This window comes from Sorex araneus, chromosome X (assembly GCF_027595985.1).
Source record: "Sorex araneus isolate mSorAra2 chromosome X, mSorAra2.pri, whole genome shotgun sequence".
In the NCBI taxonomy this organism is placed as follows: domain Eukaryota; kingdom Metazoa; phylum Chordata; class Mammalia; order Eulipotyphla; family Soricidae; genus Sorex; species Sorex araneus.
Window position 1 is genome coordinate 201063525 of NC_073313.1, and position 16066 is coordinate 201079590.

A 16066-nucleotide genomic window follows, 5' to 3' on the forward strand; every position below is an offset into this window, starting at 1 on the left:
ACACACACCTGGGTTCCTCTGCTGATATCTTCATGTGTGAGGCCTGTCCGAATGTGTGGAGAGAGGCCTCCAGCATGGCTGTAGCTAGGTTCCAGTGGTCTTCAGCCACCAGGAGCTCTGCTCAGGGTGGGGAGGGAAGCTGGAGGCCATCCCCTCCGAGGGGCCCTGGGGAAGACAGCCAGGCAAGAGATTCTCTGCCATAATATACAGAACATAATAAAGTTTAGTTGTTATTATTTATAAAATAAATACAGTGTATATGTACCCCTCATATTTTAGGGATTGAAAAGAAAGTATAAAAATATATAAGATATTTCCATTATTACCACTGACATCATTATTCATGATTTTCACTTTGTAAAATATGTTCACCCCATCTTTATTATTAGAAGTTGTCACAGTTGAGATTCTGCAGTAGCTGAATCATTCCAACACATCATTTTACTCAGGCCTAGGGCACTTAAGCAACAAGAGACCATTTCTATTACTTTCTTGTTCAGACCCTCAGGATGTATAGCCACAGGTTTTTCTGAATATTTCTAAGTTGGTAAGGAAAAAGAAGGGGGAAATAGGAAAGATGGATTCATATGTGTCTCCCACAGAAACAAAAATAGAAATAGTGATTATGTTCTCTAGAACTCAAGTTCAAGTATGTTTTTGTTATTTATAAAATGATTTGATCAGTTAAAAATTTCTACAGTAGGTTGTTGTTTCCTCTGGCTAGGAAAAAATGAAGTTTTGAACATAAGTTGTTCCTAAGTGAGACCGACGTTGTCAAGAAGGACTTTCAGGACCACTTCTTATGATGGTCTCATTTTTTAAAAAAACGTTAAATATTATTTTCAGTTTATAATTCACTGTTACATAGAAGTACTAAGCTATTTACAGTCTAATATTTTTTCTGTCAGTTCTTTATCTCTCCACACTCTTAGCTTCTCTACTAAATATCATTTATACTGTATATTCACTCAACTTAAAGTCAACAAAATTCAGATATAACACATTTTAATAAGAGAATGCCTGAGTTGCTGAGGTTTTCATATGTCAGTATTTAACTTTATAAATTAACATACTTAAGTAACACCCTGCAGAGACATGAGAAAATCCACCCTTCTGAGATTTTTGCAGTTAGGACAAACATGTCTAGAATTAGACAAATTTCACACCTCTCCATATTCAGAGAGTAGATTTTTTAAATCACTATGAACACCAATTATCTTTGGAGATTAATATTAATATTTCTAAGTGAGCTCAGTAATTATAAGTTGTTACTCATTGTCCAAAGGTTTGGCTACTTCTGAGAGGTACAAGCTTACAATGTTGCGATTCCTGGCAGACATTTCTCTGGACTTAATTACTAGATACTAAAATACAGAAATCCAAAACTATGCTGCTGCTAGTGAGGCCTCCTGACTTCATATCTCTTCATTCTCAGCAATGGAAAACAAATTACCAAATGCTTTCTTTTCAGCAGATCGCAGATCGACTTTAGGGGGGAGAAACTCCAAATCAATAATAGTGATTTTTTTTGTTTAAATATTGAATGTAATCAAAGTAAAGTGAAAGTAAAGTGAAATTTACCAGTTACACATGCGGGGTGGGGAGCTGGGGAGGTGGGGGGAAGGGGGGAGGTATATATCGTGATTCTTGGTGGTGGAATATGTGCACTGGTGAAAGGATGGGTGTTTGAGCATTGTATAACTGAGACTTTAACTTGAACGCTTTGTAACTTTCCACATGGTGAATTAATAAAAGAATTAAAAAAAAAAAGGTTTGGCTACTTACTGCAGAAACTTTGATCTGTTCATCAGATTTTAAAATGTGGAAAAGTTATGCTTATCTTCACTATGTGTTTTATTTTTTCTTCAAACCATCTACATGTAGTTCTAAAATGCTCACTTTAATTAAAATTTTACTTTTAGACATTAGTAGTGTCTCAACAAATGTTTTATGGGAATATAATTTTGTCCTCTATAATTTTCTTCATAGCCAAAATAAATTGTAATGAAACAAAAGATAAAGAAGTTTCCCAATTTTGTTAAGGTTATTTTACATACATGTTTCAAAATGTGGACAATATAAATTTTAAGGAAAGTTGCTCAAGTATTTTCATAAACACTGTGTTATTATATAAAATCATATGTCAAGCAATATATGCATGATTTTAAAGGATCTGTCTTTTGTTCCTTAAATTTCCCTATTGCTCCTAGGATCAACTATGATGCCCTAAACCCGTAATGTAATGCTCCTATCCTATCATACAAGCATACTATGTGTTACATCCTGTCTAATGCATATACACAGTGTACATCATACTGAGGCTTGCTAATAGAGCTTATGTTAATAGTATTGCCTCTTCAAGAAAAATAGAAAGAATAAAATTATGCAATTTTCTGTGACATAGAGAAACTAGAGAATATCATGCTGTGTGAAGTCAGTTAGAAAGGAGTTCAAGACAGAATGACTACTCTTATATGTGGGACTTAACGATACAGAACAAAGTAGCGACAAAGAACCAAAGGCAACACAATGAGAGAACTGATTCATACAACTAAGCTGATGGAGAGGGGGTATCTGGTTAAAAGGAGAGACATTTGGGGGTTCTTAGAGGAAGGAGGTAGATACACTGTGAAATGTGTTGGACTGCAAAACCATCATATCTAAATCCTCAAACCTCCATCAATTCAAGAGTTAAAAAATTCTTTACATTTTCATTTGAAATCAGTGAATTATTTATCAAGTATTACTCAGTTATATATTTAAAATTAACTTTAAAAATAGTTTAAATAGTGGTTTCCTTTTAATTCACACAACACAAAATTCTTTAATATGTTTATGATAGGGAGTGATTTTTTATTTGACTAATTTTTATGCTAATATTCTTTATAGCAATAAGCTATATAAGATATGGCTGCACTAAAAATATTTTGCATTATAACAGCTAATTTTCCTTGAATCTGTTAGGTATTTCCTGTGATACCTTTGATCCTTTTTTTAAATGTGAGTGCTAGTAATGGCTCAGTATTTATAATAGTTGAGCATAATTTGCAAACTAGTGAAGAGGGAAAATCTTAAGATTCCAGTATGATTGAGCACAGTTGAGCACAGTTATTCCCGTTGCTCCTCGATTTGTTTGAGCGGGCACCAGTAACGTCTCTCATTGAGAGACTTATTGTTACTGTTATTGGCATATCCAATACGCACGGGTAGCTTGCCAGGCTCTGCTGTGTGGGCTCCCTACTCTCAGCACCTTGCCGGCCTGTCTGAGAGGGGCTGAGGAATCGAACACTGGTTGGCTGAGTGAAAGGCGAAAGCCCAACCGCTGTGCTATGATTGGCAATATAAAATTCTAAAAGTCATTTATATTTCTGCTGGAAAATGAGAGGCTTTACTAGTTATATTTTTCTTAGATTAAAAAAATAAGGAACATGTTCATTGTTTAGTTGTTCCCTTGGGATGCATAGAGACCAGATATGCTGACGCTGTGTGCATGACTTAGAGACGCTAAACAGTTTCATGTGGGTGGTCATTACAAATGTTTGAGAATTGTTATTGATAAAACATAAATGCAGCAAAAACCAAGCTGACTCGACTACACAGAGAAAAAATAAATTAACTGAGAAACTGAGCAGGTTTTGTTTTCCTTTGCTAATAGATTTTTAACCATTCATCAAGGGCATCTGAGGATTGTCTCCATATGAGTAGAATCCAGCTGGTGATTTTAAAGTAAATAATAGTTGTATATAAGAGTTGAGTTGAGAGTTTGGGCTGAAGAGAACTGTACAGGTATTAAGGTACATGCCTTGCATCTCGTAGGTTGGCACCGCATAGTTCCCGAAGAATCGGTGACTGCAACCATGGAGACATCTGAATACCAGTAGATGTGACCATGGAGGCCCCTTAATAATGCCTATTGGCAGAGAAAAATGGGAGTACCCCTTACAGACACACACACACATACACACACACACACACACACACACACACACACACACACACTACACACACTTTGTATAACAAAAGCTGGAATTTGGAGCCATAAGACCTATACCACAGACTTGGCCTTGGTATTTAGTGTATGAGCTTGGTGATTACTAAACCATTTTATGCCTTAGTTTCTCTCTGTGGAAAAAAGTTATAGTGGTTGTTGCATAGATTTATGAGGATTTAATGAAAATAAATTCAGAAAGCTTAGAATTTTATATATTTGGTTGTGCTCAATAACTGTTAGACTTATTATAACTATTATATTATTATTTATTTTTATTTTATTGAGCAGACTAGCACCAAGATTAAGCCATCTATCTTTCTATGGTGAAATTGCTTTTTGCTATGTCTTTCTCTTTCAATATATATCTTCTTGTCCTAGCACCTTAAAAATTAAATTATCTGCAACATAAATGTATTCCTAGACAAATGAAATTTCACACCACATACTCATGGAATTTTAATGTCGAAGTATTTCAAAAGACATCTAATCCAGTCCTATCTTTGTCACAGAGTGTCAGGAGGACTGCAGCCCGGGCCCCTTAGCTCTTTATATTGACTGTTTCACATTGCATCATGTTTTGGCAGGAATATCTGGGGTATTTTTTCAGCTTCTTAAAGTTGAAACATTCCTGAATGATAGTGAAGAGTCTCTGTAGTGACCGTTATCACTTGGGACTTAGAAAAATCTATTTCTAATGTACTTTTGTCCTGGTTGTACCTCTATCTTTTCTCTTGCTATTGTCTTAACGTATATCTAAAGCAACTTGGAAGGAAGAAAGTGCAAATGCTCTTGTTGTAAGAAATAAATCTGAGCTGTTTTCTCTGATCAAACCATGAAAAGTTGCCCATGGAGAGAGAGCCAGATAAAAGAAGGGCTGTGGAGATTTTCCAGGCACTAGTGTAATAACTTATTTGGGGGTATTTGCTTTGCAAGGCATTACTCTGCCTTTCTGCAGATTCAAGCCTAAAGCAGTAATGTGATTAGATTTTTAATCCCATTAATGTTAATTGTGTCTTAGAAGATGAAAACTGTGTGTCTGATTTTTGAAATACAAGAGAGAAACAAAACAATGAAATATCTCCTTAATTCTAGATGGAAAAATCAAAAGTCAAGGAAAAGAGTACTTAGACAACATAGACAATTGCATATGGTGAAACACCGTTAGTGTATTTGAAAGCCGTTTACAATGATTCAATTTGCTTTGGGGTATAGGAATCCTCCTGACTGCTTTAAATTTTCATCATCAAAGGACAAATGTTCCTGATGTCATTTTCTTGAGGTTGAACTCAACACTCTCATTTTGCTTATGATAGTTACTTCACAAATTATTCTATTGAAGAGAACACAATTCCAGTGACTGTGATTCCAAGCAAGGTCTATTAAACATGAAGCTGACCTAGTGGAACTGATAAACACAATCGCTTTAAGGAAATGGAGATGAATTGTAGCTGAGGTTCAGGAAAATGGGAAAGCATAATTGAATAAATTAAAAATAATTTAAAATCACAATCTTAATAGTGTTTCATTTATTTTTACCCTGCCAGTTTCATGTTCAATGGTCTGTAATTTGAGATTGTTTCAGTGTAGCTAGGCTTACTGTTACAAAAATGCCCTTACTAACAAGAAATCCATTTTGTTCTGCAAATATCTATTCATTGTGAGAACACTGGGCTAGAAGTGTGATGGGTTTTTTTTTTAACTAAGGATATCATAACCTTGAAGATTTAGCAGTTGGTGGAAAGAGGTTATGTTAGTTGAATAATGACAGGGGAAAATGAAAAATGAGTAGAAAGGAAAATGCCAACAATAAAACCCTTCCTTTCTAGAGCTCATAGAGCAAGTAGCAGAACAAGGAAGAAAGAGAGGAGAGCGAAGGGAGAAAAGGTCAAATATGTGAATGTGTCAGGTTAGTTAGAACTGTTGTACTTATGAAAAGGGCATGTGAATGTTTCAAAAATAAGAATCTTAGGTCTCCCACAATATCAGATTTGGACCCTCTTTTATAATACCAAGCTTTAATGATCACATTACTGGCTATATTTTACAACTTTAAAGAATATTGAAAGAGAATGTGCCCCCGTGCTTTAGAATTTTCACACATTTTTGAGAGGACAACTTTACAATGATTAAGTTCAAGTATCCTTATGAGTCTCAGGGATCTCAGATTGAAATGATTTTGTATTGTTGGGGGCAAACAGTAGGGATTCATAACATCCTTAGAGCGAGGATTGTATCTATATTGAATAGGGATTATATCATTTACTCGATAGAAGTGAACATAAGCATGATTACCATTGGAAAAATATTTGCTAATGAAAGTCGAATCAGAAATTTTTGAGAATTTAATAGAGATAGGGATTGGGACGACTCCAAATTTCCTGTTTTGTAGCACTCACTAATACTTTGTTTCCATCCTTGACCTTTAACTTCTCTGGCATGGATTAAATTCATTTGCAGGACATTGACTTGTGCCCTTTGAGACACATTATTGGCATTAAAACTCTCAGTTTAAGGACCATCATTGCATCAGATCATAGCACTTGCTTAATTAGCATAACATGAATATGAAGAGCACTGTTAATGTGAAGTGCCACTGCACAAGCCCCTCTCTGAGGCTCTATGTGATATTACAGTGGTTGTCCGCACTAGTGCTGCTAAGAGAATATTTTACATAGATTAGAGTTAACCCTCACTTCTGGGTGAGAGGAGCAGAGTTATTAACAATGATGATGGAGTCATTTTCTATTAATTGTCATTTAAAGCAGCTTGTTTCTTTCCTTGGGCTGACAATGATCTGCCAGCATCAAAAGGAGCTATGCCAGAAAACATTGAAATATGTCTCATCTAAATTCATCACAATGGTATCAAATTAAAGGCTCGGAATATTTCCTGAGACTTCAGAATTCATGTCCAGTAAATTTCAGGGCTACAGGGTTCCTTTCAATTGTCTTAATAACTCTGAGTTTTCATTGCCATTTTCAAAATGGGAGGCAGAAATCAGTAAAGAATAATTTTAAATCCAATTAGCCTTCAAGCAGCTAATATAACTATGTACTTATTTTTTTTTAATTTTAGGAAATGAGGAAATTACATAGTCTTTATTCAACATAAGAGGTAGCAATAATCCGGATGCAATATGCTTCACTTTTTCCTGTTTTTGTTATAGATGAGAATTTTACTCTCCATGTGACCTGAAGAAATGGGCATTATATTTAATAAGGGATTTCTCTATTTGTAGATGTTCATCTTCATTTCCCATCTCCCTAAAAAATAACTGTCTTTACTTTTCTCACACAAACAGAATTCTAATTCACTATACTTGAAATTTCTTTCATCAACTTTACCTTTTTTGAAGTCAATAAACACATATGTACTATGAAATTGGTGACATTAAAATACCTAAAAATCATCTATTTGGAAAAAAACACATTAGCTGAATAATTTCCTGATAGGCTATTTCAGTATGAATCAGGCATAAATTCTTGAGTCAAGGAATCTTCTGTAGAATCTTTTTAAGGATTGTAATAGGCACCTGAAAGGTGGCTGGAGGCTATAAGTAGACAATAGAGTTGTCTCTGTCAGAGTTTAAAAGAGTCAAAGATTTGTTTTTTTCAGCTTCTCAGTGGGGATGCTATCAGAATATTGGACAGAATGTTCTTATCTCATGGATCCCTTTTTCCCCTGACATACACTAGTCCTGTAACAATTTGAAAACTAAAACTGAGGCTAGAGGGATAACAAAGAGGGCTGAGTACATGCTTGCCTGAGGGAGGTCCAGGTTTCATCTATCTCAGAGCCACAAGGCTCCTAAAAACTGCTGGCAGTAATCCCAAAACCCAGTAATTCCTGAGTACTGCTAGGTTTAATCCAGAAACCAACAAATGTATATAGATAAATTAAAAGAGTAATTTATGCATTTCCTAAAGCCATATAAAGAGCCTAGATAGGTTTTTGTTAACAAGTATTTCCACAGAATTCAGAACTCAACTACCAAATTTCGGTCATACAAGTTAAGTAATTTGCTTCTCATATTATCATATCCTAACTACTGAAAGCAGTCAAAAATAAAAACAGAGGTGAAATTTGGTTTAGTAACTTGAAAAAGAAACAAAATTACAAACTTGTGGTGATATCTGTTTGATTACGTACATTTTGTTTTTGATAATATTTCTATTCATACATCTACTTATAAATTCACTGAGATCATAGATAACAAATATGTTATGCCTACAGAGTACTCTGTTCAATGAACAATAGACCAGAATTATTATAAAATAAATCTATTTTAGACACATAGTAGAAAGTGTTACTGAAGCTATTTAGGAAATTATTAAAGTTAAAAATATAGACATGTAGAAAGATACACAGATTTGGCTACAGATACAATTACATAGGTGTAGGAGACTGAAGAGCAATGTTGATGGTGGAGATCTGGAGATTTGCTATTCATTCACCAGATATGTGTGTCCTATTTTATAATTATATATTACATAAATTATCTATCTACCTATCTATCAACCTAGGTATCTCTGTCCCATATATATTATTTATCTATCTATCTGTCTATCTATCTATCTATATTACTGCAACTACATTTAACATCATAATATCCCGTTAATCACCGATTTCTCGGGCGGGCTGAGTAACATCTCATTTTGTCCTTTTCCTGAGATCTCAGGAGTCTATTTCGACTTGGCCCTCCTAATGATGTTGCACTGGGGGATCTTCAGGGTCAGGGGAATGAGATCCAGCTTGTTACTGGATTTTGCATATGAATACAGCATGGGGAGCTTGCAAGGCTGTCCCATGGGCAGGAAATTCTCAGGAGATTGCCAGTTTCTCCTGGAGGGAGAAGTAGGCCAAAGACATTGCAAGCGGCCGAGCGCTTCTGAGAGCTTGCTTTTAAGTCTCTGCATGTTGACCATTGATGGAATTACACACACCTGGGTTCCTCTGCCAGTACCTTCATGCATGAGGCCTGTCCGAACGTGTAGAGAGGAGCCTCCAGCATGGCTGCAGCTAGGTTCCAGTGGTCTTCAGCCACCAGGAGCTCTGCTTGGGGTGGGGAGGGAAGCTGGAGCCCATCCCCTCCGAGGGGCCCCAGGGAAGACAGACATTTAACACATGAACTTAATATTTCTTAATGATTACAACAGGGAATTATTGACCCTTGCTTGGTGTTGAATGTCACTTGTTCTCTAATTATTTGTTCACTTTTATAATTTCACATAGACAGGAATGAACAGAATAAGATTTCTGGAAAACATCAATAACAAAAATAGTAGGTAATGCAGGGCTTCATGGACATACAATAATGATGCATTTATATAAATATTACTATGCCCGCCCAAATTAAATCATTTTGAATTCTGCATAAAGCTGCTTAACATCATAGGTTAATACATTGGAAAATTGATTTATTCATATTTATCATTTTTAAATTTGAGTATGCTTTTTAAAGTAATGTTAAAAACTGGGAAAAATCCTGGGAAGGAAGATATTAGAACTATCCTTTGTTTCTACCTGGTTAAACATAGTTCTTTATTAGAAATCAGTATATGAAACACATATACTCAGAGTTGTACACTTGCATGAAGATCTCAGAAATGTGGTACTTAATTAAGATGTGAACACACTGGACATACAATCATAGAGCAGACAGCAAGTCACTAATCTCCTTAGTAGTGTTCCTAAGGAACGTCTGCCCCATTTGCATCTTTTTAGCTTTCCTCTTCTTCACCCTTTTGAGTTTTCAGTAATTTTAAGCCTTTGCTCTCCCTTCATCAGATGGTTTTGCTCTATTTTTAACCAATCTATTAAGTAGGTTACCTTTGTTCCATTTGATTCTCTATAAAAATATATGCAGAACATTGGATAACAAAAGTGGGGTGATATAAGAAAGCAAATGCTCTCTGAATTTTCTGATTCTTGGGTAAATTAAATATAATTAAGACACTTAGAAACAAGAGTAAATCTATATATTTTAATACTTTATCTTGTATACATATGTATATATGCATACTCTAGTCTCTTGCTACTAAACATATTGCATATAGACAAGAAGCTTCAACACCAAGATTCTCAGACTTATCTCAATACACTTAATTTAATTCTGCTTTCTGAATGATTTATGTGCACGCAAAAATTTGAGATGCATTTATAATAGTCAATCTATTACTCTATACCTCTTTCTTTACCTGATTTAAGTCATTTCCATTGCCTGGTTATTAGGATCCCAGTAAACAGAGGTATGGGAAGAGAAAATTCATTCCATTGTCCTAGTTAAGAAAACACTAAAAACAAATAACATAAAAATTTGCAGAAAGATTTCAGAAAGTTTCATAAAAAAAACTAGTCCCTTAAGAGTCAAACTCCCCCCCCATTAAAGATGAGCAGAGTATTTTCACATATTTCAGTCTTTTTTGGCTGATAAGCTAAAGTTTTCTGAATTTTGTAAAATTAAATCAAAGCAGCATTGATGACCCACATATCCTATATAAAATCTAAAAAACACAAGTCATTGTTAAAGCACATTGATTAAGCTACTGATCCTTTTTAGCATAAAGTCTATGTTCCTCTGAAGAAGTAATGAATGGATGCTTTTATCACTTTCTTTAGCACATTGAACATTACATGAACAGAAAGTTGATGTGTATAAGTATATGGTAAAGAGACACCCTTTTATCCTACTTAAGGACAGAGTTCTTATATTTACACTCCATTGTATTTAAGCATGAAACTTTTTGCCTATATATATATATAACATATCTTAGTAAAATTATTTCTATAAACACTCTAACATTTTATTTGAGGAAAAGATGAGTTTTTCTATGATAATCATGTATTATATAATAATGCATATGTATAGTAAGTTGGAAAAAATAATTTATATGTTGCTAAACATATAAACGAATATCTCCGAATGCAGCAGTTACCTGTACCTAAGTCGAGAACTCAACATGATGAACGTCCTAGAACCTTTGCTGTGCAGGAATAAGAGCAGTGTGGAACACCTTCAAGAGCATCAAAGAAGTGGTTAAGAGGATAAAGAACCTCTGGCTCCGGGCACATCTTTTTGACTCCACCATTCTTCCTGAACTAACATATGCCTCAGAGACCTGGGCCCTGTGAAAACAGGATAAGAATGCTATTTGGTCTCCCAAAAGGAATTGAAGAGCTATGCTTTGAGTATCACGTTTCACTCAAGTGAGAGAAGGAATGAGGAGTTCAGACCTCCCTCTACGATCAAGAATCAGGGACACTGTCTCGTTTGCCAAGGCATGAAAAATCAGATGGGCTAGACACGTAATACGATTGATTGGAGACAAATGCTGAACTAGAGCTGTTACCAACCGTATTCCATGGGACGTCAAAAGAATGCCTAGCTGCCCACCTATGAGACAGTCAGACTTCTTAGTCAAGACCCTGAAAAAGCGGTTTGAGGCTATTCCTGTTCCTGGAGTGAGCAGATGCAATTGGGCTACACTAGCACTCGACAAGGATGAATGGAGATGTTACTGGTGCCTGCTCAAGCAAATTTATGAGCAATGGGATGACAAGTGATACAAGTGATGCTGCTAAAATATAAGAGTGCAAATTTTAACTAATTTAATCTATAGCAATAAAATATTTGTTTGATTATAAGTCATTAAATTCTTTGTAACTATAATTTATAAAAATATGAGAATTAGGCACAATCTGATGTGTGTAGTTGATCTTTTCAAAAAATATATTTAGCTGCAGTTACTATAATATTGCATAAACGTTTCTAGGATTCCAAGGAATATACAAAAACTAGATACATGGATGGCGATACTGGCCATTAAAATTATATTGATATGGAGTAAACTCTTAGGAGCTAAAGAATCCTTCATCACCAAAGGAATTCCAAGAAAATCTCAGTGATATCTAGGAAGGCATAAGTCCATGAGGATTTATTCTATATAAGGAAACTTCTTTAGTTCTGAATCTTTGATGATATTATTTTAAATGTTTTAATATTGAATTGATATTTATGCATTATAATAATCTATGTGAAGGCAGTTATGAAAGATTAATTATAAAAATGAAAAAAATATTATTTGAATATTTGGTAAAAATAATGCAGAGTACAAATAATCTTCACTTTGACATTCAGAGCACTGGGCAGAAATAACAGATATAGCCATACCTCTCAGAGAGCCTGGCAAGTTACTGAGAGTATCCCACCTGCACGGACAGAGCCTGGCAAACTACCCATGACATATTCAACATGCCAAAAACTGTAAGGATAGATATCATTCCTTTGACCCTGAAAGAGCCTACAATTGTTGGAAAAGATGAGTAAGGAGCGGCTGCTAAAATTTCAGTGCTGAGAGGAATAGAGACATTACTGGTGCCTGCTCAAGTAAATTGATGAATAACAGGATGACAGTGATACAGTGACACAAATAACCTATCACTTGAAAACTCAAAATAATAAAACAATAAGTTTGGCAGAATATTTATTGCAAGTTTGTTTTTTTCACACAATAGCTGAAATCACTTTTATCATTTGTAATCCCATTGATCTTTGATTTGCTCGAGCAGTCACCAGTAATGTCTACATTCGTCCCTTTTAGTGTAGGCCAGTAGTATCTGCTCACTTCGGGAACATGAAGAGCCTCAAAACATTCCTTCAGGGTCTTGACGAAGAAGTCTGACCATCTCAGGTGGACGGCCACGTGGTCTTTTGATGTCCTGTGGAATCCAGTCCGTAACAGCTCTATTCCAGTGGTCATCTCTAAACTGCATTATGTGTCCGGCTCATCTGATTTTCGACAACTTGACAAAGGAGACAACGTCCCGGATTCTCAATCATCTAAGGAGGTCCGAACTCCAGATCCCTTCTCTCACTAGAGTAAAACATGATACTCCAAGTATATCACTTTTGATTCCTCTTTGGGATACCCAAATAGCGTTCTCTTCCTGTTTTCATAGGGTCCAGGTCTCTGAGGCATATGTTAGTGCAGGAAGAATGGTGGAGTCGAAAAGATGTGCCCAGAGCCAGAGATTCTTGATCCACTTAACCACTTCTTCAATGCTCTTGAAGGCATCCCACACTGCTCTCTTGCTCCTGTGCAGCTCTTGCCCCAAGTCATTCCTCATGTTGAGTTCTTGACCCAGGTACACATAGCTGCTACATTCAGAGATGTTCGTTCCATTGAGAGCAAATGGAACATCAGGGACTAGTTCAATTTTCATGAACATTTTCTTAGAGAGATTCACCTGCAATTCGACCTTTCCACACTCACGGTTGGAGTAGGCCAGCATTTGTGCCACTTGATTAATGTCTGGTGTTATTAGAACGACATAATCAGTGAAGCAGAGGTGGTGTAGTTGCTGAACATCTATCTTCACTGCCATTCCTTCCCATTCCAGTCGTCACATGACATTCTTGAGGATGGCACTGAAGAATTTCGGTGAAATGATATCACCCTGCCGAACCGCTCTCTTTACGTCAAAGATCACTTCGTTGTAAAATGGTGAGATCCTAGTGGTGAATTCATAATACAGCCCGTGAAGAATCTTGATGTACTGTGTTTGAATGCCCTGTTTGGCTTTGATGACCGCTTCAGTCTCAACAGAATCAAAGGCCTTCTTTAAATCGATGAATGTTAGACAGAGTGGCATCTTGAACTCTCTCGAAACTTCAATGAGCTTGGTCACCATATGGATATGGTCAATTGTGCTGAATCCTTTTTAGAACCTGGCTTGCTCACATGGTTGTCCTTTGTCTAGTGTTCTGCCTATCCTATACAGGATGACTCGAGTGAGCAACTTGTAGATAATGGACAACAGGCATATTGGGTGATAGATAGTTGCCGATGTAGTGGATGTCTCCTTTCTTGTACAATAGAATGGTCCTGATGGTTTTCCATTGGGACAGAATATTGCATACGGACAGGTAGCTTGTGAAGAGCCGAGCTAGTGTATTGATGAGTATTGGCGGCAGATTCTTCAGGTGTTCAGGTCTGACCTTGTCTGGAAAGGGTTCTGTACGCATCTTCACCAATGAAATGGCATGTCTGATTTTGGAAGGGAGGACATTGGGAACAACATATTCATCCTGCAGAATTTGGTATGTGGGCAGGTGGACGTGGCTGTTGAAGAGATCCGAGTAGATGTCATGAATAATCCTCTCCATTGCCCTTCTGGAAGTTGTGATAGATCCATCAGGATGTCAGAAGGCAGCCATCTTTGTCTTGTAGTTGGCGAAAGACAGGCCAGAGTTGGGAATACTTTTCCTGGCTTCTGCCGCATTGGCCAACACTGCTGCTCTTCTCCCTTTGAGGTCTTCCTTTACTGCTTCTCTGCACAGCTTTGTGAGCTCAGACATTAGCTTGTGATTGTCTAAGGCTCATGCTAAACCACATTGGTGAATGAGCTCAAGAGTTTCTGAAGACAGGCGTCTGTTTGTGGCTTTTCTACTCTCAGCATTCCTTGTGTAGTCATGGAGGTGTTGAACCAATTGATCATATTCCTCGTCGATGTTGTCAATGACAGCATCTTCCCACGTTGCCGCAATAGTGCCAAAGAGCTTCCAGTTGGTGGTCATTCTGGGAGTTCTCTTCTTAAACTTAAACTTTTCAGTCCTTTCTCCCCACTATGTGAAGTAGAATTTTGCATGAAGGAGATGGTGGTCCAATTCCATTTGGAATTTTGAGACAACATTGACATTGGTCAGGCAAAGTCATTGAATATGATATGGTCAATTTTGTTGTAGACTTGTCCACTGGGAGACTCCTATGTCCAACGTTTAGATTCAGCCTTCTGGAACTGTGAGTTACCATGGGTGGTCTTAGTCAACATGATGAACTCAGACAGTCTCTCACCCAGTTTGTTTCATTCTAGGCCACGAGTCCCCATGTGGAGTTCTTTGGGTGACCTTCTAGGTCCTATTTTGGCAGTAAAATCACCAACAATGACCTTGTAGAAGGTGTGGTCTTCTTTATAGAACTTTTCCCCATGTAGAACTTCTCAATTTATCTTTGTCGTAGTTAGATGTTGGTGCGTAGATGAAGAAGATAGAAACTGTCGGGAATGAGCCACATCTAGTCAAGCATAATCATCTGATTCAGGTTGTTAGGTATTTGAATGAATCAATGTTCATGGCCAAGTTTGTGTTGACAAGGATACCAATGCCACCAAAGCCTCTGTTGTTGCATGTTCTGAGGAATGGTTCTTCTCCAGTGTCAAAAATAGTGTTATGTGATTGATGCCTTCTCGTTTCAGTCAGACCGATGATGTTGTACCTGATCTTCTTTGCTTCCATCATCAGGTCCTCAATGGATGCTTCCGAAACACACACACACACACACACACACACACACACACACACACACACACACATAAACACATGCACATCAAGACAGGAACATGAGACTGGCTCCAAGAAATATTGTGTAATGTGAAGATTGAGTTAGCTTAGTCTGCAGAAAGAGTTTAGACACCCCCGCTGCTCCCAGGGGGCTGTCTCATCGAGGACTATGTTGCTGCCAAACATCCTGCTCATGGGTTAAAGAGGGCTTGGAAAACCACACTGGGTAAATAACTTGCATCAAGATCAGGTCTGAAATATGTTAATGTGGGTTATCTAGCTCGAAAAAGGCAGTTGTTTGATGGCTATGATGAAGAGTAAGAGTACTACATTTTAGATGAAGATAGAGTGGTTGATGAGTTGGAAAATCAAATGAGTGAAGGTGGAGTGATTGTGGATTATTATGGTTGTGATTTCTTCCCAGAACGCTGGTTTCATATCGTTTTTTTGTTAAGAACAGAAAACATGGTGCTGTACAAAGACTTGAAACAAGGGGTTATAATGAGAAGAAACTGAAAGAGAGCATTCAGTGTGGAATTTTTCAAATTATTTATGAGGAAGACTTAGCATCCTACAAGGGAGAAATAGTGTATCAACTGCTCAGCAATAACCAGATGATCTAGAGAATAATATCAACCAGATAATGGCATGGATTGAGCAATGGATCAAAAATCATAGCTCTTGAAGTATAAGGTCAAAACTTTATAATCTTTTGGTATTTCTCTGCCCACGCCATA

General features: G+C 36.7%; 1 protein-coding gene and 1 pseudogene across 3 annotated transcripts in view; both read left to right on the forward strand.

Annotated features, from left to right (window-relative positions):
- Positions 1-16066, forward strand: part of XIRP2 (xin actin binding repeat containing 2) — a 316801-nt gene that overhangs the window by 42441 nt on the left and 258294 nt on the right. The gene's annotated exons all lie outside the window — the stretch shown is intronic.
- Positions 15499-16014, forward strand: LOC101550032 (adenylate kinase isoenzyme 6-like; annotated as a pseudogene).